Raw genomic sequence first — 5,575 nt, 5'->3', positions numbered from 1 at the left:
TTTAGCTAATACACTATCATCAATATATTCATATTATTGTATAATGAAAATAAGATTTTCAGTGAAAGAGCAAGATTGGGCTTAGCCTAAAAGTACAAGTTGAACATTAGTGACTAGGATCAGTGGGGAGATCTGTAGAGGAGAAGCGTCGCCACAGCCAGTGGCAGATCCCCCCCTAAACTGACAGAGCTGGCTTCTAGGGGAAGAGTCCTGCTGAGAAAGGTGCAGTGGTCAGTTCTCAGCAACAAATAAGAGGGAGTTCTAAAGCCTGATCCCCACACAAGGGGACAGGGGAGAACAGCAGATATGGGGACTCTTTCTAGAATTGGATTGTATAAGAACACAGTGGTCCTACAAGACACATTGTGCTTTAGCTACTTCAGGTTCTCATTTTGAATCTGAGCTACAGGGACGGAAGAAACTTGAGCTGTACTTGGTCTGTAGTTGGGAGACATTGTTCATGTGAACTAGGATACAGTATCTTTTATGGCCTCATCATATTGTGCCTCACTTGAGAAGTGTTGCTTATCCCTTTATCAATATTTTTTTCTTAAATTATGTTCTGCATGTCATACTATGTTGTATTTGTTTTCAGGTGCACAATTCATGTGGAATACATATTTTAGAGAGGTGCAGTTAAACATAAATTTGATAGCTCCAGATGAATTTCAAGGACTTTTGACTAAAAACAGCTCCCTCCCCTATGTACAGGTTGAGTTTTAATTTCTCTGCTTTCTAGGTCATCAGGTACTTTTTCTTTGTAGAAACCTTACATCATCTTAATGAGACTTCAATTAACACAAAAAAATATTCTGTAAACAGCAGTGGTCCCTAGGAGCAAGTCATCTTAATAAACTTCTCTAGTTTCAAAAGCACTGGGTCCCTACTTAGCACATTTGGAGTGGATTTCATTACAGGGCTGGATTCCTCTTTTACCTGCCCATTTTTTTTCTTTTTTCTTTTTCTTTTTTTTTCTGTATTTTAGGGAAGGGTCTACACGGTGTTCAGGGTCTCACTACTAGATCTGACTCTTAGTGATCCGTCTGTTTACAGCCTCCCAGTTGCAATTGCCATCTCAGTGCACTGTAGGGGCGGGGCCAGCAGGGCAGGCCCAGGGATCGAACTCCTGGCTTCTGAGCCTGTTTGCAGGTGCTTTAATCCACTGAGCTATTTGGCATACCTCCCCATTTTCTTGATTGTGATGCTTGCGAACACAAGAAATACCAGGCACTTGTAGATCCATCCATGAGTATCTCCTGTACAACAGCAGATGCCTGCAGGAAGCCGTCCCTTCTGGCCCTACCTTCCCAGGGTGGCAGCACCAGTGAAGCTCAGGATCCAGCCTCCCTGTGACACCTCTGAGCCAAGAACAGCTGCTTCCTGCCAACAGCTAAGGTCTTACACAGCGCAGCTCTTTGGTGTCAGAACGAGTTTGCACAATTCTATTCCACTTGCAGACCAGCAACCTGTTACCCCTTTGACACATATGGTAATATTTATTCTTGCCTTTAAAGAATTACAACTTACAAAAATCATCAATCTAGATGAATATTTCTATTTCTTTTGGCACTATTGTTTCTTCTACTTTTGTTCGCGTATCATCCACAACCAAATTCGTATTTATGTTGTGTGTTCATGTCACTCATCTCTTAAAAGTTTGGCCAAAGTTATGTTTCCATGAATACTTTCATTTCTTTCCACTCTTTTAAGTATTACTCCTTACTGATGGAACAGGAAAGCCACTTCTTGCAAGACACAAAGCCTGATATTATATAATCTTTGTTGTACTGTTATTCAGCAATGTTCTCTCATGTATCTCTGATTCAAAAGGAGAAATTTAAAAAAATAAAAGAAGTGATTGATGGAGATTTTTTTTCTCTGAGCTCTAAGGAAATATTAATTCCCTCTTGTGCAAAAAGAATCTATGGACATTGTGATCATAGTGCATTGTTCGTTCTAGCTAGAAAAAGTTTAAAAAAACATTTTTTGTATTGACACAACACTGAGATTTCCATTCTAACTGCAGTGGCCAGTATATTCATTAATCTAGTTTTTATTTCCTTCTTGACTAAAACCTACAAACACTGGCTGCGGTGCATATTCCTTCCACCTTGTTTTGTAAATGTCTGCAAGATATTACTCTTTGATATGTAACTACTAAATTTACTTTTGTCAGTGATATAAAAATCAAACATAAAATACAGTTATACTTCTTCACACAATGTGTTTTCTTATTGTTCTAGGAAGGAAATTGTACTTGTGTGTTTTCTATACCATGTAACAAAATTTTACTGAAATATTTTCATGCTTGTGTAATTTTAGGGTTTTTGTACCTCTCCTTTATTTGGTAATTTACCCACATTGCTTCCTGATCTCCTGCTGTCCATTGCAGTATGCTTTTTGAGACAGTGCACCTGTGTTGTGTGTGAACACATGCTGGGGGCCCTCACCAGGGAAGATGGAATATTCCCCAGGTGGAACTGAACAGGGAATATCTCTCATGAAAACACCAAGAGGTTCAGCACCATAAAGATGGAAAAACAACAGAGGGCTCTAAATAGACAAGGAGGGGCTGGTGAGATGGCTCAGTGGTCTAAAGCACCTCCTTAGAACAAGCTAAGCTAAGCAAAAGCAGAGACCGACCGCGGTTCAATCCCCAGCACCACATGCCAGCCAGACCCGCCCCCTGATGGGCTGAACTGGCCACACACACGAAAGAAAGAAAGAAAGAAAGAAAGAAAGAAAGAAAGAAAGAAAGAAAGTTAAAAAAAATAAAAAAAATAAATAAATAGACAAGGATCTGCTCGGGCTGTGCTGTAGATGGCTCGCGTGGCTGTGCTGAGAGCAGGAAGGTTCCCACAGGGTGAGTTTCTAAGACTCAGGAGCACAATTCTCCATGCAGATGAGGAAATACTCGCAGTCCTGGTTCAGAGAGTGCTGTGGGAGGAGGCAGGTGTTCAAGATGTGTGCGTGGTGAGCCATCCATGTGCCACAACCCTGCAAAATGGATGCCTGCTTTTCATTTACAATGAATAGATGCTGAATTATTATATCCTCCTGTGGTAAGGACCTCAGAGGCTTCAAAATTTTATCCTGAGAACTTCAGGGTCATATATTGGATAAATATCTCTCATCTTCATCCAATTGGTATGTCATGGCATAAACTAAATTTTAGTATGTATGAAAATAGTTGTGAACACTATAGAAACTAGATAGGCTGTGGTATTTGTTGAGTAGAGAAATGCAAAAGCAATCTCAAGATATATGATAAACAGATGGGGGCCCAGGAGATGGCTCAGTAGAATAAGCGCTTGTCTGGCAAGCACAAGGGCCTGAGTTCAATCCCTGATTCTGAGAAAAAAAAAGGTTTTCTGGAGAAACAATAAAAGGAGATAAACCTTACTTATCTCTTCTTCATGTAGCAATAACTGATTTTGCACTTTATAGATTAATGTTTATTACTTATTTTTAAAACACAGACCCTTGAAAATGGTAAGCAGATAGCACCTTCAAATTTTCAGGAAGAAAGATAATGTTAGAAAATTAAAAATTCAAAATTTTAATTGAAATGCATTCTACTATTAGCTCTTTTTTTTTTTTTTTTTTTTTTGGTGGTACCAGGGATTGAACTCAGGACCTTGTGCTTGCCAGGCAAGCACTTACTCTACTGAGCCATCTCCCCGGTCCATACTATTTACTCTTATACAAAGAAAATTGTTCATGCATTATTGCAGATTCAGTGAGCTTATTGCCCAGATGTTACCCAAAAATCATACAAATGCAAGTTTTATTCCACTTTGTTTTATTAACACACATCCTTTCCCCCATCTCAAAGGGGAAGTCCTCCAACCACAATCTTTATGTGAGGTGAAGAATGTAGGGGCCTTGTAATAAGGAACAAGATAAAAGCATTGAGATTATTTTCACTCATCATTTTTGTCTCTGTTCGGGCACTGAATGACTGGCTCTTCTCATAGTTTTGTGACCCAAGTCTCGGTGAGATAATAACGGTACCTGATATCTCCCATACAAGTGGCTGGCATCAGTCCTCGTTGTTATTCAGGACACTAGACTTGAAGAATGGCTTGGTAAATTTAGACCACTTTTTTGTTCAAAACTATTGTTCCGGGCCAGCCAGATAGCTCAGAGAACTAAAGTGCCTGATTAGGCAGGTGCAGAAACCAAGGCTCAATCCCAGTGTATCATGCTGGCCCTGCACCACGGGGCATGCTGTGATGGCAACTGAGACTGGGCGTGGTGTACCTGTAATCCCAGCATTGGGAGGCTGAAAACAGGAAGACAACTACGAGTCCAATCTGTGTAGTGAGACCCTGTAGACCCTGTACTACATACGTTTTAAAAAATCTATCTTCACAGAATAATGTATTCTTGGGAAGACTTAATCTAAGTTTTTGATGATAGATTATTAAATATTATTCAAAAAATATTTCACAACTCAAAAACTGTATGAAATATCCCTGAGTTAGTATGCATTTAGTTAATTGTGCCAAGGTCAGTAGCTCCTCATATTGCTCAGCTTTCACCTTTTAACCATTAAGGAAGAACACAATTTGTGATTGTTTGTTTGGTGCTTGATTTTTATGTGCTATCAGTAGTCACAATTCCAGTTTAATATCTTTTATTAGTTTTCACTGTCTTTGGATTCTTACACTTTCTTTAGCTGTGTAAGATCTACTTTTCAGTTTCCTGAAGTAGAATTTTACATGACTGATTGTTAGAAGTATTATTTGCTGCTATGCACATGTAATGATAGAAATTTCACCTCAAACTTCCCTATAGTGTTGCACAAATTTTGATAAGTTGTATTTTGTTCAGTTTTTAAAAGTCTTTTTTCAGTTGTCTGCTTTGACTCAAGTATTTTGCTTTCTGTTTTTTTTTTTTTTCTTTTTAGTACAGGATCTGGAGGTCTCACTATACAGATCAGACTTGTAATCCTCCTGTTTTCAGCCTTCCAAGCACTGGGATTACAGGACACAGCCAGTCTCAGTCACCTTCTCAGTGCACTCTGGGGTACAGGGCCAGCACAGCATATCAGGGATCAAACCTCGGGTCTGCATCTGCCTAAGCAGGCACTTTAATCCACTGAGCTATCTGGTGGCTCAAGCGTTCTTTTTTTTAACCTCTTTTTTTATTAGCTTTATTGAAAATAAGTAATTACATATATTAAAAATTATATACAAATATTGAAATGTGAAAGATACAGATGTAGACAGAGTGAATATTAGAAAAATATTTCTTAAATGAATACATTGCATGGGATTAATAATAGAGTGCACATTGTAATTATTTACAAACTTAAATGAATATAACAATAAAAATTGTCCAAAATAAAAATGAAGAAGAAAGAATTTACAGATCAGTCATACAATAGTTCAGTCCATGTCAAAATCAAGAAACTTATATTCATATAATTAGAATTCTCAAAGTAGAAAGGGTAGGCAATAAATAGTTAAAGATTTAAAATTTCTGAATTTAGTTAAGCTTATGACACCACATTTCCAAGAAAAATGAACCTTTTGCACAATAAATTTGAATAAAATCATACCAAGATACA

This window comes from Octodon degus, unplaced genomic scaffold, assembly GCF_000260255.1.
Source record: "Octodon degus isolate 3935 unplaced genomic scaffold, OctDeg1.0 scaffold00002, whole genome shotgun sequence".
NCBI classification, from domain to species: Eukaryota; Metazoa; Chordata; class Mammalia; order Rodentia; family Octodontidae; genus Octodon; species Octodon degus.
This window is presented reverse-complemented; position numbering follows the sequence as displayed.